Source organism: Bombina bombina, chromosome 11, assembly GCF_027579735.1.
Source record: "Bombina bombina isolate aBomBom1 chromosome 11, aBomBom1.pri, whole genome shotgun sequence".
Lineage (NCBI taxonomy): Eukaryota > Metazoa > Chordata > Amphibia > Anura > Bombinatoridae > Bombina > Bombina bombina.
Window position 1 is genome coordinate 129,052,334 of NC_069509.1, and position 24,285 is coordinate 129,076,618.

Sequence of the window (24,285 nt, forward strand, 5' to 3'; positions counted from 1 at the left end):
ATTTTCTGTTAATCCAATAAACTTAATTTCACTACTGAAATATTATTGTGTCTTTCAGTTATTTGATAGATCAAAATGAAATTGCTGATCCAAACACCCAATTAATTATAAATGAAAATCATGGAAATTGTCAGGAGTGCCTAAAGGTTTGCATACGACTGTATATGTATTTACATACATATAATGCTCCACTTATAATCTAGCCCATAGTTCCTCATATTGAGGTAGGCTCAGGGGCAGCACTTGTCTTGCAGCAGTGTTTGTAGCAATGTTATACAAGCAACATGTAAAAAGCTGTATAGCTAGAAACAGGGCCGTCTTTAACACAGGGCAAAAGGGGCAGCTGCCCAGGGCCCAGTCTTTGTTGAGGGGCCCAAGAGTCCTAAAAAAAAATATATATTTTTTTTTGGTTCATACCAGACTGCTGATGTGACATGGGGAACACACAGTCAGTCCTAATACTGTCACAGTCAAAAGTTCTCTGCTTATATTTATTTATGAGAAACTGTGCCAGACCGTGTCGGTCTCATGTGAAATGCCAAGCTATTGCCATGTGCTGTTTTAGATGTGCACTGTGCAGCACTGAATGCTAAGCTATAACTTGGCATCCAGCCATTCCCACTACATCAGAAAAGGTCTTGCTGGGGTTACCAGGTAACTGCTCTGATGGTGGGGATTGTTTCTGGGTAGGGCTGACTGTAGGCGCATGCAGCAGAAAGCTGGAGAAGCAGGCACGTGAGGATTTGAGCATCTGCACACACTGTTCTCTTCAGTCTTGAGGCTGTGTGACTTGTCTCACACTGTATCCATGAAGCCGTGGGCAGACAGCATCCAGTCTGCTGGTCCCCTTAGCCCTGCTCTTTCTGGTGTGGCCCTAAGATCAACTAACTGAAGTTTGTTAGGGTAACAGTGTTTTGTAGAAAGGTGTCAGTGGGAAGAATAAGTGAGTGCCCACATGCCCCTCCCCATTGCAGCATTGTCTAGTACAGGGTGAGAGGGAACTTGTTCCTAGCAAAGAAGGGACATGTTCTGCTGTGGCTGATGTATAGTATCATGCTGATACTTACTAATGTAAGATTTATTTTTTTATAGTTTTTGTTTTCTCTCTGTCTCAGATTTTACAGCTTCCCATAGTAGTTCTGCTGTTCCAGTCAGTAAATTTATATTTGTCTGCACTTCCATGCTTCCTCCTCCGTCTTTACCTTGCTGTGCTCCTGTTGGCTGCCCTAAATCTCTTTAACCAGCTAACCTCACACCAGAATCACATTCAAAAGCATATTAAATGAATCCACAGTGGAGGTATTTATATATTTATTTACTTATTAGCACTGCTTAGGTCCAGTTTCACATATTGCAATTTATTTCATTTTTTTTAAATGATTAGCCCAGCAGTGGATAATCCACTGCTGGGCTAATAATTTAAATTTTTTTAATAAAATAAATTGATTTAGTTGTTTTTTGGGATGTTGAGGTGGAGAGTGAAATTTCATGGGGTGGGGGGGGGGGGGGGGGCAAGAACATTTTTGCCCAGGGTCCAGTCAATATTAAAGACGGCCCTGGCTAGAAACACTGCTAAATACAAAAACATTAAAAAAATGTCTAAACACAAACTGAGGGTCCATCAATCTTTTGGATCCAAACAGTATTAGCAGTAGTAGCAAGTGAAGGCAGAGCTGTTTGTGTTTCCTGCTATAACTCAAGCATGTTTGCTTTTTCATTCATGCTTATAACCAAGTAACACATAGAGACTGTCAACTGTATAATACACCATGTGGATACAGTATTGAGTTATGGGTTTGCAGGAATATGCTTTATGTAAATGGGATGCTATTAGACAATAGCTTATACTGGGTGTATATTTAATCTCTGCATATGCAGGATACCTTACAAATGAAGAAGACACAGCTAGTACATGAGAGATGAAAGTAATCTATAAGGTAGCCGCCAGTCAGTGGAAAGGTCACTTTAAATCTTGAGTATTATTTCTCCTTAAAGGGGCACTGAACCCAATTTTTTTCTTTCATGATTCAGATAGAGCATGAAATTTTAAGCAACTTTCTAATTTACTCCTATTATGAAACGACTAGATTACGAGTTGTGCGTTAGGCTGAAAAAGCAGCGTTAACAGGTCCTAACGCTGCTTTTTCACTACCGCTGCTATTACGAGTCTTGTAGGTTTAGGGGCACCGCACACTTCTTTGGCCTTACCGCAAAACGACTTACGTAAACTTTGTAAAGTCTTTTTTCTATGGGACTTCCATAGCCCCAGTATTACGAGTCTGTCCTGGGAGGCCAAAAGTGAGCGGTACACCCTCTACCTCCAAGATCCCTAACGCATTTTAAAGTCAATAGTTTTATGGTACAAAGCCGTAGCATAAAACTCATAACTAAAGTGCTAAAAAGTACAATAACACCCATAAACTACCTATTAACCCCTAAACCGAGGCCCTCCCGCATCGCAAACACTATAATAAAAATGTTAACCCCTAATCTGCCGCTCCGGACATCGCCACCACTAGAATAAACATATTAACCCCTAAACCGCCACACTCCCGCCTCGCAAACACTAGTTAATAATATTAACCCCTAATCTGCTATCCCTAACATCGCCGCCACCTACATTATTCTTATTAAACCCTAATCTACCGCTCCGGACACCGCCGCTACCTACATTATACTTATCCAATCAGCCAATAGGATTGAGCTTGCATTCTATTGGCTGTTCCAATCAGCCAATAGAATGCGAGATCAATCCTATTGGCTGATTGGATCAGCCAATAGGATTGAACTTCAATCCTATTGGCTGATTGCATGAGCCAATATGATTTTTTCTACCTTAATTCCGATTGGCTGATAGAATTCTATCAGCCAATCGCAATCTAAGGGACACCATCTTGGATGACGTCACTTAAAGGTACCGTCATTCAGTAAGAAGACTCCGGATGAAGAGGATGCTCCGGGTCGGATGTCTTGAAGATGTACCCGCTCCACGTCAGATGGATGAAGATAGAAGATGCCGTCTGGATGAAGACTTCTGCCCGTCTGGAGGACCACTTCACCCGGCTTGGATGAAGACTTCTCCTGGCTTCGTTGAGGACTTTGGCCCGGTTGGATGAAGACTTCTGCCGCTTCCTTGAGGATGGATGTCTGGTCTTCAGAACTGTAAGTCGATCGTCAGGGGGTTAGTGTTAGGTTTTTTTAAGGGTGTATTGGGTGGGTTTTATTTTTAGGTTAGGGTTTGGGCCTGCAATAGAGCTAACTGCCATTTTAAGGGCAATGCCCATCCAAATGGGGAGCTTAGGTTTTTTTAGTTAGTATTTTATTTGGGGGGTTGGTTGTGTGGGTGGTGGGTTTTACTGTTGGGGGGGTTGTTTGTATTTTTTTTTTTACAGGTAAAAGAGCTGATTACTTTGGGGCAATGCCCAGCAAAAGGCCCTTTTAAGGGCTATTGATAGTTTAGTTTAGGCTAGGGTTTTTTTATTTGGGGGGGTTATTTTGATAGGGCTATTAGATTAGGTGTAATTAGTTTAAATATATGTTTATTTTTTTTGTACTTTAGCTAATTGTATGTCATTTATTTAATTGTATTTAATTTAGGTAAGTTATTTAATTGTAGTGTAGTGTTAGGTGTTAAGTTAGGTTTTATTTTACAGGTACTTTTGTATTTATTTTAGCTAGGTTGTTATTAAATAGTTAATTACTATTTAGTAACTATTCTACCTAGTTAAAATAAAATTGCCTGTAAAATAAAAATAAACCCTAAGTTAGATACAACGTAACTATTAGTTATATTGTAGCTAGCTTAGGGTTTATTTTATAGGTAAGTATTTAGTTTTAAATAGGAATTATTTAGCTAATAATATTAATTTTTATTTAGATTTATTTAAATTATATTTAAGTTAGGGGGTGTTAGAGTTAGGGTTAGACTTAGGTTTAGGGGTTAATACATTAAGTATAGTGGCGGCGGCGTTGGGGGCGGCAGATTAGGGGTTAATAAATGTAGGTAGGTGGCGGCGATGTTAGGGAAGGCAGATTAGGGGTTAATAATATTTAACTGATGTTTGCGAGGCAGGAGTGCAGTGGTTTAGGGGTTAATATGTTTATTATAGTGGCGGCGACGTTGGGGGCGGCAGATTAGGGGTTAATAAATGTAGGTAGGTTGCGGCGACATTGAGAGAGGGAGATTACGGGTTAATAAATATAATGTAGGTGGCGGCGATGTTGGGGGCAGCAGATTAGGGGTTAATATATATAATGTAGGTGGCGGCGGTGTCCGGAGCGGCAGATTAGGGGTTAATAAGTATAATGAAGGTGTCATCGATGTCGGGCGGCATATTAGGGGTTAATAAGTGTAAGATTAGGGGTGTTTAGACTCTGGTTCATGTTAGGGTGTTAGGTGTAAACATAAATTGTATTTCCCCATAGGAATCAATGGGGCTGCGTTACTGAGATTTACGCTGCTTTTTTGCAGGTGTTAGACTTTTTCTCAGCCGGCTCTCCCCGTTGATTTCTATGGGGAAATCATGCACAAGCGTGTACGACCAGCTCACCGCTTACTTAAGCAGCGCTGGTATTGAAGTGCGGTAAGGAGCACAATTTTGCTCAACGCTCACTTCTTTCCTTTTAATGCCGGGCTTGTAAAAACCCGTAATACCAGAGCTGCATGTAAGTGAGTGGTGAGAGAAAACTGCTCGTTAGCACCGCATAGCCTCTAACGCACAACTTTTAATCCAACCATTTTTTTCTTCGTTCTCTTGCTATCTTTATTTTAAAAGCAAGAATGTAAATCTTAGCAGCGAGCCCATTTTAGGTTCAGCACCATGGACAGCTCTTGCTTATTGGAGGCTTACATTTACCCACCAATAAGCAAGCATAACCCAGGTTCTCAACCAAAAATGGTCCGGCTCCTATGCATCACATTCCTGCTTTTTAAATAAAGATAGAAACAGAACGAAGAAAAATTGATTATAGAAGTAAATTAGAAAGGTGCTTAATATGGCATGCTCTATCATGAAAGAAAAAAAATTCATATAGTAATTTTGTGGTAGATGCAAATACCGTGTTTAGTAGCTTCCTCCAGTTGTAACTCTAAGGAACTCGCTTACCTTTCCATCTCCCTAGGTGTCCCCTCAGCTACTTTACCTACTTGCTGTTTCATCATCTGTTCTCTGGCACACATGAGAGCTGTTTCCAGTTTAAAGAGACAGTGTTGGCAGTCCATTATTTGTGATATCACAGGAGGCTGCCTTCTAACTAGAAGTGCTTTCATAATCTTATAGTCTTCAGAAGACACTTCCATAGGTTCTGCATGTTCCTGAGAACTACAGCTAAAGGGAATGCTGAAGACCATGCAATTACAAGACATTTACATTTTATTATATCTTTTCATGTGACAACACTGATGAAATGACACTTTGCTACAATGTAAAGTAGTGAGTGTACAGCCTGTATAACAGTGTAAATTTGCTGTCCCCTTAAAATAACTCAACACACAGTCATTAAAGTCTAAACTGTTGGCAACAAAAGTGAGTACACCCCAAAGTGGAAATGTCCAAATTGGCCCCAAAGTGTCAATATTTTGTGTGACCATCATTATTTTCCAGCACTGCCTTAACCCTCTTGGGCATGGAGTTCACCAGAGCTTCACAGGTTGCCACTGGAGTCCTCTTCCACTCCTCCATGACAAAATCACGGAGCTGGTGGATGTTAGAGACCTTGCGCTCCCCCACCTTCCGTTTGAGGATGCCCCACAGATGCTCAATAGGGTTTAGGTCTGGAGACATGCTTGGTCCATTACCTTAACCATCAGCTTCTTTAGCAAGGCAGTGGTCGTCTTGGAGGTGTGTTTGAGGTCATTATCATGTTGAAATACTGCCCTGCGCTCCAGTCTCTGAAGGGAAGGGATCATGCTCTATTTCAGTATGTCACAGTTGGTTCTCTCAATGGACTGTAGCTCCCCAGTGCTGGCAGCACTCATGCAGACCCAGACTATGACACTCCCACCACCATGCTTGACTGTAGGCAAGACACACTTGTCTTTGTACTCCTCACCTGGTTGCCACCACACACACTTGACACCATCTGAACCAAGTAAGTTTATCTTGGTCTCATCAGACCACAGGACATGGTTCAAGTAATCCATGTCCTTAGTCTGCTTGTCTTAAGCAAACTGTTTGCGGGCTTTCTTGTTCATCATCTTTAGAAGAGGCTTCCTTCTGAGACGACAGCCATGCAGATGAATTTGACGCAATGTGCGGCGTATTGTCTGAGCACTGACAGGCTGACCCCCCACCCCTTCAACCTCTGCAGCAATGCTGGCAGCACTCAAACGTCTATTTCCCAAAGACAACCTCTTGATATGACGCTGAGCACGTGCACTCAACTTCTTTGGTCGACCATGGCGAGGCCTGTTCTGAGTGGAACCTGTCCTGTGAAACCGCTGTATGATCTTGCCCGCCATGCTGCAGCTGAGTTTCAGGGTCTTGGCAATATTCTTATAGCCTAGGGCATCTTTATGTAGAGCAACAATTCTTTTTTCAGATCCTCAGAGAGTTCTTTGCCATGAGCTGCCATGTTGAACTTCCAGTGACCAGTATGACAGAGTGTGAGAGCGATGGCACCAAATTTAACACACCTGCTCCCCATTCACACCTGAGACCTTGTAACACTAACGAGTCACATGACACTGGGGAGAGAAAATGGCTTATTGGGCCCATTTTGGACATTTCCACTTAGGGGTGTACTCCCTTTTCTTGCCAACGGTTTAGACATTAATGGCTGTGTGTTGAGTTAGTTTGAGGAGACAGCAAATTTACACTGTTATACAGGCTGTATACTCACTACTTTACATTGTAGCAAAGTGTAATTTCTTCAGTGTTGTCACATGAAAAGATATAATAAAATATTTACAAAACTGTGAGGGGTGTACTCACATTTGTGGGATACTGTGGCCCCAATTAATCAAAGGTCTGCAGTGTCAGATCAGGTCCGCAAGACCTCGCTAAATGCAGAGAGCAATACGCTCTCCGCATTTAACATTGCACCAGCAGCTCACAAGAGCTGCTGGTGCAACGCCGCCCCCTGCTGACTCGCGGCCAATGGGCCGCCAGCAGGGAGGTGTCAATCAACCCGATCGTATTCGATCGTGTTGATTTCCGGTGATTCCTGTCCGCCTGCTCAGAGCAGGCGGACAGGGTTATGGAGCAGCGGTCTTTAGAAACACGGCCCTTCAAGCTCCGTACGGAGCTTGATAAATCGGCCTATGTATGTTGTTTTGCTAACAAGTTAACACTTTGCTGCAATTTTTTTCAAGAGCCAAACTCCACCCACCACTCACCTTATTCAGAGAAGTGTGACACTGTAAGGGATTGGAAATGATTCATGATTCAAGGATTTAAAATAATTATAGATAGTAAAGATGTTCTTTTCTTTGCTTTTAGAAAGAAAACACATTCTTGTTTCCAAGCTATCAGCAAGAAACTAAGGCTTGATTAGCTTATGCTCTGCGCTATGGCCTTGAAGTTTTAATACAGAACGTAGCTTCAAGACTAACCCTTATTATGAGAAATACTGGGGTTTTTAGATGGTGCAGGGAGGCAGTGGTACTGGGCGAAAAAATAGAATTTTTCAGTCACACAGAACTGAAGCAAGTGAGCAAGCGAGGGACAGAACTGAAGTGAGAAGCAGTTGACTATTTTAGAACTGAGAGCTTCAGAACTGAGAGCAGATTGAAAATTAGATTGGCACAAGTCTACATACTGATGGGTTGTTTGCAAGACTTTGTAAGTACAGATTGATTAAACCTTTATGCAAATTAAACTTAAACAGGGACTTTAACTGAACACAGAAACCTTTTAGATTTGAACAAGTAGCTGTTGAGAGGAGGCTTTGCTGAAACATCTTCCACAAAGTGTTGATGAGATAAAGTTCCTTCTGTGTGCCACCTGTAACAATTAACAAGCCATTAACTACTTAAAGCTAAGTATTGCCTAATGTTTACCCAATGCTTTGTTTAATATATGCTTTTAATAAAAACGCTATGATGTTTACAGCATTCTGGTGTTCTCCCTTGTTTTAGCACTTATAGGTACACTTGGCGCTCTCCGTGGAACAAAACAGACTCCAAACAACCCATAAACCACAAAAATCTGATAAGAATAGGAGCCAAAATTTGTTTTATTGTGTGAAATAGAGGACAATGCATTTATAGGGCCATTAAACACAAAACAAAAGCTAGCAAGAATAATATATTCAAAACAAAGATTATATATATATATATATATATATATATATAGATATATATATTTGGTAGAGTCCAGCACGTCACAATGAAGTATTTGGCATCTCTAAAAATAATAGCAGTCCACAAAAGATAGGTAAACAGCACCACAATTATATAAAAAGGTGAAAAACTTTATTGGATGACCTGAAACCTCAAAAATGGCGATGTTTCAAACCTACATGGTCCTTAATCATGCATATCTATACAAGTAAACATTCACAGTTAAATAATTTGCTCTGTCCAATCAAATCACTGATTTTCACTTGGGATTTTGTTTTTAGCCCTTGAAACTCTCAACAAAAGATAGTCAAAATACACTCAAAAGTGGCATCTAGCAGTACAAAGAAATATTATAATTAATGTTTTTTTTATAAAAACAAATGCAAATCATAATCTTTATACAGACCATTAGAGTGAATAGTATAGAGGAACTTAATCCACTATACTTCCTTTTGCTGTAATTTTAGCTCTCTATTTCCCCCCCTCTTCTAACGTGTGGTATATGATCAATGACATGAAAGCGAAGTTGGCTAATTGAATGGCCCATCTGAACAAAATGTAATATCCCTAGATCTAATTGATTTCTTATGCTCACTGAACCTGTCTTTGACAGCCCTTGTTGTCTTGCCTATGTAACAAAGCCCACATGGGCATTTAAGCAACTAAATAGCATATTTTGTTTGACGTGTATATAGACCAATTATTTTTAGTTGTTTTCTGCTATTTTAGGCTAAATATTTACCCCTATTTATAGAGTTACATTGTATGCAATAAAGACAGGGATAAGAACCTTTATTTTTAGTTGTTTTCTGCTATTTTAGGCTAAATATTTACCCCTATTTATAGAGTTACATTGTATTCAATGAAGACAGGGATAAGAACCTTTATTATGAGTTGTCAAGTAATTAACTGAAGGCAATCCTCTAGTACCAACATCAGCCTTCACTAAATTTGAGGTGTTTGGATCACAAAGAAGAACATTTGTGAGAGGCAGACGAAATGAAAAGATCCATCTGTCAACCATGGTGAAGTCAATGTGATGGTCTGGGGGTGCTTTGGTGGTGATAAAGTGGGGGATTTATACAAGGTAAAATGGACCTTGAAGAAGGAAGGCTATCACTCACTTTTACATTACCATGCTATACCCTGTGGATGGTCCTTGACTGGTGGCTTGAAAAGGGCTTGCTTTCACCTTCAAGAGCCCACTATAGAGAAAGGAAGCTGCGGAGCAAAGTTAGTGTGCAGCCATCCTCTTGCCCGGCTAGGCTCCGCTAGAAATTAATTTTAATGTACATTTTTTTTCTAGTTGCTTGAGAGTGCTGATTGCTTAAGTTCCGGTTAACTGAGAATTACCTGTATACACACACACACATATATATATATATATATATATATATATATATATATATATATACACTGTGTATATATATATATATATATATATATATATATATATATACACTATATATTGTGTGTATCAGCAATTAACCCTTTAACCACCAAGGGTTTGTCAGGCACGTCCTACAAAATGTCAGTTAATGACCAAGGACATGCCTGACACGTCCTCTGGGGTTTGAAGCGCTGGAAGTGATCGTGATCGCTTCTAGACGCTTTCAGGGTATTGCAGTGATGCCTCGATATTGAGGTATCACTGCAATACCCTTTTTTACCCATCTTTACCCATCGATGGTGCCGATCATTGGTGGGTGGGAGTCATAGCAGGGAGGTGGATGGGCGGCCCATTTCTGGTTAAGTTCTGGATCCTGTTTTGCTAGAATGCGCGCAGGGGCTGCGGGGGGGGGGGATGCGCGCATGCCGCATCATTTGCCTTCAATAGTATTTAATTAATATTAAATGTTGGGCAAGGGATCTGAGAGTGGGAGGGTATTGAGGGGGCAGCTACACTACAGAAAATTGGGGTTTTATTTATTTATTAATAAAAAAGGCGTTTTTTTTTAACAAACTGCTGGCAGCAACTAGGTAGAGGGGGGAGGGTTAGAGAGCTGTTTGGGGGGGATCAGGGAGGTTGGGGGCTAAGGGGGGATCCAATACTGCAGAATTACTATAAAAAACAAAACAAACAAAAAACACTTTTATTTTAGTACTGGCAGACTGTCTGCCAGTACTTAAGATAGCGGTGACAATTGTGAGGTGGGGGAGGGAAGAGAGCTGTTTGAGGGGGGGTCAGGGAGGGATCAGGGGGTGGGATGTGTCAGATGGGAGGCTGATCTCTACACTAAAGTTAAAATAACCCTACAAGCTACCTAATTAACCCTTAACTGCTGGGCATATTACAAGTTAGCGGCCTTCTAATTACCAGAAAGCAATGCCAAAGCCATATATGTCTGCTATTTCTGAACAAAGGGGATCCCAGAGAAGCATTTACCAACTAGGTGTGCCATAATTGCACAAGCTGTTTCCAAATAATTTTAGTGAGAAACCTAAAGTTTGTGAAAAAGTGAAAAAATGTTGTTTTTATTTGATCGCATTTGGCTATGAAATAGTGGCATCAAATATACCAAAATGGGCCTAGATCAATACTTTAGGTTGTCTACTACACTAAAGCTAAAATTAACCCTACAAGCTCCCTAGTTAACCCCTTCACTGCTGGGCATAATACACGTGTTGTGCGCAGCGGCATTTAGCGGCCTTCTAATTACCAAAAAGCAACGTCAAAGCCATATATGTCTGCTATTTCTGAACAAAGGGGATCCCAGAGAAGCATTTACAATCTTTTGTGCCATAATTGCACAAGCTGTTTGTAAATAATTTCAGTTAGAAACCTAAAGTTTGTGAAATGGTGATGAAATGGTGGCATGAAATATACCAAAATAGGCCTAGATCAATACTTTGAGTTGTCTATGGGTATGATCTGGGTATTCACATGGGTGCTCGATAGCCAATCACCACATTTTTCCAAGTGCGCGCACTATTTTGAATCCTCCGCTGAGAGAAAGCCTGATGGCTCACAGCTCCCACCACTTAGTCGGCCCGCCTCCTCTGTGCTTTGGTACAGTTGCTTCTTTAATTGGTGATCTACGCGTTTCAGCTCGTAGAAAGCCTTTGTCAAGATGGCCAAATTCAGCTCCTCCTTCTTATTTAAAGGGTATCCTATTAACCCTTTGATAGGTTTACTTCCTTGGTGGTGATAACTAATGCCAGCTGTATTATATGGTCCCTGTCTTATAAGGTTACGCTGCAGTGGGGCTGATTGACTTTGTTACATTGTTGACACTATGGGGCATATTTAAGAATGTGCGAGCGAACATGAACCGATATTGCAGATCATGTCCGCCACACATCGATAAATGCCAACAGCATACGCTCTCTGCATTTATCATTGCAGCAGCAGTTCTGGTGAACTGCTGGGGCAATACCGCCCCCTGCCGATTCCCGGCCAATCAGCAGCCAGCAGGGGTGTCAATCAACCCGATCGTATTGGATCGGGTTGATTTTCGGTGAAGTCTGTCCGCCACCTCAGAGCAGGCGGACAGGTTATGGAGCAGCGCTCTTTAGACCGCTGCTTCATAACTTGTGTTTCTGGCGAGCCTGAAGCCTCGCCAGAAACACGGGCATCAAGCTTCATACGGATCTTGATAAATAGGCCCCATTGTATGACATATGGAGATATGTGAACACAGGCATTGGATACCTATTTTGTTTCTATTTAACAACAACTTATTAACCTTGTGTCATTCTCTTTTCTTTTATTACACAAAAAAGAGGTATGATTTAGCAGAATTTCTGACTCATTGAACATATTATGAACATGACAATTCATGACCAACTTCATTGATTACAGGAAAAACATTTTGTTATTTATTTTAAGAAATTCATAAATTATTGATTTTTTTTTTATAATAGAATAAAAATTTATAATGATAAGAATTATAAATGTCAGATTGAGAATGGTCATATGTAGGCAAGTGTGAAAAAATGGTGGGCTCGTTTGCGAATGTATTATTAATGACATATCTTTGAATTTAAGTTAACTATTTCAAAGATACTCTTTACAACTAGAAGAGAATGGCCCAAATGGTTTACTAAAAAGTATATGTTGGTGTACTCATTGGAAGTGGGTTTTATACCTATTTATTAGATAAGGAAGTTGAGATCTTGCTCACTGTTAAAGGGATAGTAAACCAAAAAACATTTTAAATATTTTTAAAACTTCATTATGCATATGAAATATTTCAAATAGGTACCTGTTAAATGTTTTCATTTGTTTTCTAGATATTGCTCATCAAAAATATTTATTGAGCCAAACCCATTTTTATCACATTATGTGGATCCTATAATGATGTTCTACCTAGGTAGAAACATCATGGAGGCCCGCATGTGCATATCATTATTTTAATAGTAACGCATGCCAGCGAGCCGAAACGCGTCAGTGGGTCACTGGGAACAACCCAAACTTTCCATCCTGAGCTGAATTCAAGAATTTGTTTGCTGTTCAAGAAATAAACAAAAGACCTTTTAACCGCATAACCGTGAAGGTGCCTTTTTTTCGTTATTTGAGAATTACCTGAGTAATCACTGAAGTGCACACACGGCAGCGATTTCCACCACGCCCCACTGCAGGTATTGTGACGGAAGCACGCCCTGAACGTCAACGAGCACACACACGAAGGGGTAACAGAGAAACACAGAACGCCGAGCAAGGACGAGCCGGGCTTCCGCGATAGTGGAGTCTCCAAAGCAGACCACAGGTGAATACCGGGTTTGTCTATAAGAGGGAGATGAGTTCCGGACAACGGGCGAATGTGAGTGTTTAACCCAGAAGTGAAGTTTGAAATGTGTGAACTGAAATCTTGTGATGGGTGTAATTTATTAATGTCACATAGCAGTGGGGTTTAAGTTTGGACTTGGCAACATAAGGATATAGGACAGGTGCTAAGCCTTTGGTGTACCCCCAGTCCTAACGTCACTAATGCTGGCACAGGAAGCTGGGGCGGACTTCATGTTAGTGACATCAACGTTGGTGGGAGTGGCGCACCAGAGCGCTGAAGATTCACAGAGTTCAAACATGGGGAATCATCTGTGTTACTTTGATTGAGGTAAGTATAATAAGTACCCTTTAGGCCAGAGCTTTCCAAACTTTTCATGTTGGTGACACACTTTTTAGACCTACATCATTTCGCGACACAGTAATTCAGTTGTACTAGCAAACAGGAGGTTAAACTAACTTGTTTTAAAAGATACGGACACATACATAAATTATATAATAACAAAATGCATTTACAAGTAAAAGTATGTATGTGCAAGAATTAAAAAAAGTTTAATAACACCAATAGCTACTTGCTATTTTAATGGGATGTATGAGGTTGATGGGATGAACACAGTTTCGGAATATTTGGTGTAATATTAGATAAAGACACTCACATTTCATCATCAAGCATTTTTAAGCTTCCACTTCATATCCATATATCAAGAGCAGGAGCAGCAATGCACTACTGGGAGCTAGTTGCAAAAAAATCCCACTAACTTCTGACTTCAGCTCAGCGTTTAAGCTGCCACCCTCAGAGCTCTGTGAGTCCGACTGACTACTGCCCGTGTTGCAAACACACTGCTGTCCCACTCACTGGCTACACATGCAGTCACAAGCTGATTGAGGAGACTACAGGTGTAGTCAGGAGCCAATGTAAAGCCAAATCCGCCAATGGTAATAGTTTCAGTTCCCACTGAGCTGTGCCAATTGGTTAAGATGATCTGTGACCCACTAGGTATCAATCACGTGTCAACCATGTGATATGCGTAGCAGGCAAGTGGAAAGTCAGAAACCAAAAAACAATTAAAAAAAAATAATTAAATTTAAAAAAAATTGTCCTGAAGCAGGGACACAACGACACACTGCTGCTGACACACTAGTGTGTCCCGACACACAGTTTGGAAAGCACTGCTTTAGGCTAATGAGCTAGTTGATTAGTTCAAAGTATAAGGAAGTTCCCTGCCTAGACTAACGATCATTTTTTTTTTAATCCTAAAAAAACTAGCATTTTTTCTTCTTATGATAAGGCAGAAAATTCATAGTGACTAACCAGCAATTATTTTTAACCCCTAGACTAACGAGCAAGTTGTTTTCTTCTTACAACAGATAAATCGCAGGAACTACAACGATTTAAAGCAACTTTGAATGCGACTAACGTTAACCTGAAGTTGCTATTGCCTTTTATGCCCTACAGAAACATGATTTGTATCTGTCTGATATTGTCAAATTTCCTTCCCCTAAAAAATTATTCTGATCATCTATTGTATTCCCACCATATGAAAACAGGGGATACCATACCCCACAAAATGGACATAGATGGGATTATTCTAATAACCATCCTAGATTACCTTATAGGAGGTTTGAGGAAAACTCAGAGAGATTCCCACAAACAAATATAAATAATTTGTAACCCAGACACAATCAGGGTAACTATCACATACCTATATCAAATAGATTTGAAATTCGGAGGGAAAATACAAATGTAGTAACCCCCACAAACTCAGGATATATAGAAAATGACAAACCCAATACAAGAGATGATCAGAATAATTTTTTAGGGGAAGGAAATTTGACAATACCAGACAGAAACAAATCAACAAAAAGAAAGATCAGAATACAAGACATAGAAGAATCCCCAACTGTAAAAAGAATAGATAGATAGAGGGATCAGAGCGGGAAAACAAATTGAGAACAATAAAAGAAAGACAAGAGAAACATTTAAAATTAGATAATATAAGACCGATTCCCATTCCCTCAACAAGTGAAAAGGAACACAAAGGGATATGTAATTTAAGTAATACCCCTCTGAACACTAAAGATCTAGAAGTACTTAATTTAGGTCTATCTTACGCTCCATCTAAATTCCAAACATACACACATGTGAAAGACCTGATAAGAAAATTAACTATGAAGAGATATTTCTGTAAGACGGCCCTCGAGAAATCAAATTACACAAGTAACAATAAGTGCCACACAACTCCCAGCCAAACGCAGGCAGGGAGTGGAAACACCAATAAACCTATACACACAGACTTGAAGCCTAAGTCTACATTTTTTCCAATCACACACAAAGGATCACACATAGAGACCTTTGAGAATGTAGTATGTAATGATATTAAAAAACTAAAGAATGCAAATCTGAGGAAGCATCACAAAAATATGACTAAATCACAACAAGCAACTATTAATCATCTTCAAAACAATAAGGAGATTATAGTTAAGACAGCCGATAAAGGTGTGAATTGTGGTTTTAAACAAGGAAGACTACGTTAAAGAATCCAATTGTATATTGGGAAATTCAGAAACATATGTGATTTTAGAAAAAGACCAAACTGATCTTTTTAAAAAAGATCTAGATCATATGCTTCTAACTGCAAAAAGAAAAGGAGTCTTAAATAGCAAAGAATACAGGTACATATCTACAAAACACCCTAGAATACCTGTATTCTATTACCTCCCAAAAATACATAAAAGATTGGTGAATCCACCAGGGAGGCCCATAATATCGGGCATTGGGTCTATAACCTGCAATCTATCAGAATATATAGATAGAAAATTGCAAAAATATGTTAAGAATCTCCCCTCATATCTAAGGGATTCAACGGAAGTCTTGAAACTGCTAAATAACCTAGAATGGAAAGAAAACTATATTTTAGCAACATGCGATGTTACTGCTCTATATACGAGCATCCCTCACGACTTAGGGATAGAAACCATAAGATATTTCTTGGAGAAAGACCAGGATGTGTCCGGAACAGAGAGAGTTCATTTTGGAAGGCATTCTATATATCTTAACACATAATTATTTTAACAATGGAGGTAAATTCTACAATCAAATATGTTGAACAGCTATGGGGACCAGGTTTGCGCCCAGCTATTCAAACCTGTATATGGGCAAATGGGAGGAGATATTCTGGGACTCCTGTCCAGCTGGCGCATACCTGGTCCTCTATAAAAGATATATAGATGACATTTTGATAGTTTGGAAAGGATCCATTGAAGACCTACAACATACTATTCATGTGATGAATAGTAACATTATGAATTTAAAATTCACACATGAGTTTAGCTATACTAGTATTCACTTCCTAGATTTATGATGATGGATATATCGAAAGGGAAAGTTATGACATCTACCTACTTCAAAGAAGCAATTATATACATCATACTAGCTGCCATCATTATAGATGGAAGGCCAACTTATGAGGATCAGAAATAACTGCTCTGACAATGAAAAATGGAGGGAACAGTCAAGGATCCTCAAAGGAAGGTTCCTAGAGGGAGTATGAAGAAGATACCATCAACAAAGCTATAGAGGAAGTTAAATGTATAGAAAGGGAGAGATTACTCAGATATAAAGAAAAAAAAAACAAGGAAAATCTGAGAATAGAAGTGTCTTTTATAACCGAATATAATGAAAACAGGTTCCTTATAGAAAGAAATATAAAAAAACATTGGCACTTCTTAAAAGAGGATAATAGAATTGGCAATAATAATAATTAAGTGAAGCCCCTAAATTAATTTACAGGAAAACCAAAAATCTAAAAAGCATTATTGCCCCAAGTGTACCCACGAAACAACACAACACACAGAAAAGTGTGATGGGCACAAAGCTTAAAGGCTTCTTCCCATGTTATACATGTAAGGCATGTAAACATGGTAAAAAATCCAATCACTTCCAATCATGGATAAGCAAATAATACTTTTATATGAAAGAACCCATACTGTGTCAAGATATGGGGGTTATATACTTAATCGAATGTGAATGCGGTCTCAGTACATAGGACAAACATCAAGGAAACTAAAAGATCGAATACGAGAACATCTACTCCAAATAAAATGGAAGAAAGAAGACATTCTCCTATACAGACACTTCAAAGAAGTCCATAACACTAGCATTAAGAGCCTCAAATATATGGGCATATGCAAACTGAAAAAGAATTGGAGAGGGGGAGATTTTGAGAAACAGCTATTGAAAATTGAATCTAAATGGATTTTCAATTTAGATTGCACCTTCCCAAAAGTTCTTAATAGTAACACTGAGATCTTTCACCTAATATAAAGTCCAATATAAAGATTATCATGGACTGCCACACAATGGATCCTCCAACTACAAAGTCATCATGAAATATCACTCAAAACATCTAGTCTGTACAAGCATATACATTATACAATATGTATGACATATAAGAATGCTGAATAAACAGATATAGAGATTTAAAAAGAATAGCCACCAAAAGAATGTAACCTTTCTGGACCGATCATCCAAGGAATCTAATAACATACGCATTTTTTATAAAAAAAAAAAATTATTTACATTTTTTTTTTTTAATCAAATAATGAATGTCACTAAGGGATAATATGGGAGAAATCCTAATTATTTTCGAGTGAGAATCTGAAACCACAAACACATCTTATAAAATCATTTTATAAAAGCTACCTTTCACAAAAGGTCTTTTATATAAGTTTTTTATATAAGTTCTTTTAACAAGTTTTTTTATCCAAGTTTTCATAAAATGCAAATATAGTAATGTACATTTGCATATTTACATAACTTATTAGATATAATAATTTTCAAAGTCTTACCCAATATAAAAAACTAGCTTACGAACAAGCAAAACAAAAGCCAAAGTGAAAGTAAAAAATGTTCGCCCTACCGGATGTTACATATACCGGATATGACGCCATGACCAGAAACACTCTGAACCGGAAGTGAAGAAAATATACTTCCGGTCTGACGAAAAAAACATTTGGCGCTCAAACAAGTAAGCTATTGGCCACTACCTCCTTTAAAAGGAGATACTTTTCATACAGCCATTACCAGTCTTGAAAAAGGTCTTGTTGAAGACCGAAACACGTAGACATTTTGTCTATTCTGGCAAATGGCTCAGGTTCTTACTCTGGTAAGCAATCTACCTTATATTCAAAGTATTTTAGTGTTATTCCACTATGTCAACTATCTTTTATAGGGCATAGGGTATCGATCAACCCTTTACATTGAAGATTTGTTTGAAGATTTTATGGGAAAGTATCATATACCATCAAAGTAATATATTTTATATCATGGAAGTGTAAGACTATTAAACATAGGATACAGCTCATTGGATACAATTTGTGGATACTATCAATATCCGGACAAATAATGTTTTCATATTTTTTACATCATTTTTCATATTTTTTGACAGTTTTTGTTATTTATTTTCATCTCCAACCCCCCATTGTCGAACACTTAACTATATATATTTTCACATTTTTGGTGTACACCACATCATTTTTATCAAGTTTTTAACAAAAAAATTTTGTTTTATCTATTTTTATGTTTTCATCACCGATTTTACATTTTCACCCATTTGGATACAAATACACCCATTTTTTCATTTTTGGACACTTATAATATTGGACACTCTGTTGTTGTTTTATCTGTTTATCCTTCCACGATAAGGATTTTGGACACTATTGGACATTATTAGAACTCCCTTTTTTCTCATTCACATATAAGATTTGTATTTTATGTTGTACTAGTCCTAAAGCCCGTTCACACGGGCCGTGTTGTGTTATTCTCTCTCTCTCTCTCTCTCTCTCTCTCTCTCTCTCCTCTCTCTCTCTCTCTCTCCTCTCTCTCTCTCTCTCTCTCTCTCTCTCTCCTCTCTCTCTCTCCTCTCTCTCTCCTCTCTCTCTCTCCTCTCTCTCTCTCTCTCTCTCTCCTGCGCCTCCACTTGCCGGTCCTCGCGCTGCTTTGTTTTTGCGATCAGCTGTGCTGCCGGGTCCTCGCGCTGCTGTCGGGTGGGTGCGCGTGCGATCAGCTGCAAGAGTTTGTCTGAACTGCGCATGACGGCTTCAGACAAACTCTTGTCTTTTATAATATAGGATAGTGTGTATTGTGCATTTTATATAATTTGTGTATTTACACCACTTGTTATTTGTACAATTTGTACATTTGCACCTTTTGTCATTTGCACTACTTGATAATCTATAGTTTGGATTACGTCATTTATTGGTGGGCGTATTACACTGCATCTCTGTAGACCTAAGGTGACTTGAATGTACTCAATTACCCATTGTAAACCATTCTAACATTGTCTTATACACCCAACACCCTCCGATTACCTTATCGGATTTATACATTGCTTCTTAGCGTCTATTTTTTGTAACTTAATTTTTTAATATTGTTCAATAAATACTTTTTAATTTCATATTTGTAACCGTTTTCCCCTCTATATCCCCCTTTTAGCTTTATTAACCTTTTTGGCCTCTTTAGCGCTCCTCACCCCCGCTTTATTTTCAGTTACCCATGAGATCTGGTTGAGAGATCTTGATATTAGGAGGAGCTTAGGTGGTAAAATTAGGCGCTGTGGAAATAACTTCTTTCTCGAGGATGATTACTACATCTTGCATAAACTCTGCCTATTTTATGGGCAGCCGTTACTGCTTGTTGTATGTGGATTTTAAAGATAAATTAAAAATATTTAAAAGCTTTGTTCCAGGAAAAAAGTAAGTTGATTTTATTGTATATATACTGTATATCTATAATTATAGTAATGTATTTTATTTTGGTACTATTTGGCAAAGATTTCTAACCCTTTAAGGCCTGTGGGAGATAATGTCCCAAAATTGCCTCTTGTTTTAGAAGTTTCTTTTCCATATTTCCTCTCATTCCATCCTTCAGTATTTTTCTGACACCCCAAAACTTCATTGCTTCTACCCTACCCTGATGTTTTTCTTTAAAATGTTTATATAGAACAGTATCAGCCCTTTGATGTTTTATTCCAAGTATGTGTACCCTAATGTGATCTTTCAACTTCCTACTTGTTTGTCCAAAATATTTTAGACTGCATTCACATTGTATAAGATATATTACATTGGTATCTGTGCATCTAATCATTTCAGTAATCTTAGGTTCTTTGCCTGTTTTTGCAGATTTAATTTTCTTTAATTACCTGCTATATTTGCAAGATTTGAAATTAGGACAAGGATAAAAAACGTCTATCTTTTCTCCATTCAGGTCTTTAAATCCCTTCTTCAACATCGTTTTGTTTCCACCTTTATATTCACTAGGAGCAAGTTCTTAACCATTTGAATAATATAATATTTTAGACATTATATATGTATATGAATTTTAGTGAAATATAAGTTCACACATAACTCACATAAGTTTTATTGAATATTGTATTTAATATATAATAAATTTATTTTGTCTATTATTATTTGTCTATATTTAGTGAGCAATAGAAGTGTATTCAGTACTTATAGAAGTCTATTTTAGAACTTATACATTTGTACGCATCAGATTGCCGTAGGGGCCACCTCCATCAGATTCTTTTTTTCACCATATAGCATTGCTGCACTTTTGTGAGAAGTGTAGCCAGTGAGTTAGGCTGTTCAGTTGTTTCCCACAACCAGTCCCAACACAAACCTGTCTTTTGGTATCTACTTGTACTAATTGCCTTATAACTTGCAAAACAAGCAAAGAACATGTAAACATTGGGTATTTCTAAACTCAGGACAAAATTTAGAAACTATTTAGCATGGGTGTTTTTTGGTGGTTGTAGATGTGTAACAGATTTTGGGGGTCAAAGCTAGAAAATGTGTTTTTTTCCCATTTTTTCATCATATTTTATAAACATTTTTATAGTAAATTATAAGATATGATGAAAATAATGGTATCTTTAGAAAGTCCATTTAATGGTGAGAAAAACGGTATATGTGTAAGTACAGTAAATGAGTAAGAGGAAAATTACAGCTAAACACAAACACCGCAGAAATGTAAAACTAGCCCTGGTCCTTAAGGGTAAGAAAATTTAAAAATGGTCTGGTCACTAAGGAGTTAAAGGGATGTGAAACACAATTTTTTTTTTCTTGAATGATTCAGCTAGAGCATGCAATTTTATGCAACTTTCTAATTTACTCCTAATATAAATTTTCCTCGTTCTCTTTACATCTTTATTTGAAAAGCAGGCATATAAGCTTAGGAGCCGGACCATTTTTGGTAAACCCCCTGGGTAGCACTAAATGTAGCCACCAATCAGCGAGCGCTACCCAGGGTGCTAAACCAAAAATGGGACGGCTCCAAAGCTCATATTCCTGCTTTTTCAAATAAAGATACCAAGAGAACGAAGAAAATTTGATAATAGGAGTAAATTAGAAAGTTGATTAAAATTGCATGCTCTATCTGAATCATGAAATAGAAATATGTGGGTTTCATATCCCTTTAAGCACTGCAAAGAATAAAACATTTACGGGAAGTTACATTTTGAGTTCATTGACCCAATAATGCTTGCTCTAGGGAGTTGTTTGTTTTTATTTAGGGTTTTTTTTTTATTGGTTTGCCTTGGAACAGATAAATCTAAAAACGAATGAAATAAATGCAGCACTTTTTAATGCAAATTATGCCTAAGAGTACAAGCAGATAAAGATGCTCATCAATAAAGAGGGACGTTTTTTAAGTACGACCGGTGACATCATTCTGTAGACCAGAAGGGAAATGGAGATGACCAAGCAATATCAACAGGATGTAATCACCAGATTTGGAAAAGCGCCACTGCACACTCTGTAAGGGAAGAAAAGAAAAAAAAGACTGAGAAAATGAAGAAAAGTTTAAAAACACATTTTCATTTCATTTTATCCTATGATGCATTGCTGCATATGATTTCAGCGAGCAGTTTCCTCCTTTTTCCTTTGTGAAAATATAAGTCTGAGTAATATGTTATACATACTTGTTTTCAGAAATTAAAAATGCAAATTGTTTTTCAATTTAGATTTTTAGCTTAAGAAGTTATGTAATTTAGCTAACAATGAAGCAGATTCTACCTGGGAAGTTAATCACATAATGGGTCAGATTACAAGTGAAGCGTTGTCGTTTGCACCCGAGCGATAAGGGGTTTATCGCAAGGGTTTGTGCTCATCGGGCTTACAGCTCATATAACAAGTTGAGCGCAAACTCGACCGCTTGACTGCAATTTGCGATTTACTTCAGAATCATTACCGCGATTTCAGAGCTCTAGTCAAAGGGACAGTCAAGTCCAAAAAAAACTTTCATGTTTCAAGTAGGGCATGTAATTTTAAACAACTTTCCAATTTACTTTTATCACCAATTTTGCTTTGTTCTCTTGGTATTCTTAGTTGAAAGCTAAACCTAGGAGGTTCATACACTAATTTCTTAAACCTTGAAGGCCGCCTCTAATCTAAATGCATTTTGATAGTTTTTCACCACTAGAGGGCATAAGTTCACATGTTTCATATAGATAACATTGAGCTCATGCACATGAATTTACCATGGAGACAGCTCTGATTGGCTAAAATGCAAGTCTGTCAAAAGAACTGAAATAAGGGGGCAGTCTGCTGAGGCTTAGATACAAGGTAATTGCAGAGGTAAAACGTGTATAATTATAACTGTGTTGGTTGTGCAAAACTGGGGAATTGGTAGTTAAGGGATTATCTATCTTTTAAAACAACAAAAATTCTGGTGTTGACTGTCCCTTTAACTGTTTCAGGAAACAAAAAATTTGCATAAAACACATACGGCTAGATTTGGAGTTTTGTCGGTAACGACCCGAAAAACTAACGCCGGCTTTTTTCTGGCCGCACCATAAAAATAACTCTGGTATTGAGAGTCCACAGAATGGCTGCGTTAGGCTCCAAAAAAGGAGCGTAGAGCATATTTAACGCAGCTTCAACTCTCAATACTAGAGTTGCTTACGCAAGCGGCCAGCCTCAAAAACGTGCTCGTGCACGATTCCCCCATAGGAAACAATGGAGCTGTTTGAGCTGAAAAAAAAACAAACACCTGCAAAAAAGCCGCGTTCAGCTACTAACGCAGCCCCATTGTTTGCTATGCGGTAACCCTTCCTACGTCTGCACTTAACACTCTAACATGTACCCCGAGTCTAAACACCCCTAACCTTACACTTATTAACCCCTAATCTGCCGCCCCCGCTATCGCTGACCCCTGCATATTATTATTAACCCCTAATCTGCCGCTCCGTAAACCGCCGCTACTTATATTATCCCTATGTACCCCTAATCTGCTTCCCTAACATCGCCGACCCCTATATTATATTTATTAACCCCTAATCTGCCCCCCACAACGTCGCCTCCACCTGCCTACACTTATTAACCCCTAATCTGCCGAGCGGACCTGAGCGCTACTATAATAAAGTTATTAACCCCTAATCTGCCGAGGGTTATTAACCCTATAATAAATAGTATTAACCCCTAATCTGCCCTCCCTAACATCGCCGACACCTAACTTCAATTATTAACCCCTAATCTGCCGACTGGAGCTCACCGCTACTCTAATAAATGTATTAACCCCTAAAGCTAAGTCTAACCCTAACACTAACACCCCCCTAAATTAAATATAATTTACATCTAACGAAATTAATTAACTCTTATTAAATAAATTATTCCTATTTAAAGATAAATACTTACCTGTAAAATAAATCCTAATATAGCTACAATATAAATTATAATTATATTATAGCTATTTTAGGATTTATATTTATTTTACAGGTAACTTTGTATTTATTTTAACCAGGTACAATAGCTATTAAATAGTTAAGAACTATTTAATAGCTAAAATAGTTAAAATAATTACAAACTTACCTGTAAAATAAATACTAACCTAAGTTACAATTAAACCTAACACTACACTATCAATAAATTAATTAAATAAACTACCTACAATTACCTACAATTAACGTAACACTACACTATCAATAAATTAATTAAATACAATTCCTACAAATAAATACAATTAAATAAAAAAGAACTAAGTTACAAAAAATAAAAAAAATATTTACAAACATAAGATAAATATTACAACAATTTTAAACTAATTACACCTACTCTAAGCCCCCTAATAAAATAACAAAGCCCCCCAAAATAAAAAAATGCCCTACCCTATTCTAAATTACTAAAGTTCAAAGCTCTTTAACCTTACCAGCCCTGAACAGGGCCCTTTGCGGGGCATGCCCCAAGAAGTTCAGCTCTTTTGCCTGTAAAAAAAAAACATACAATA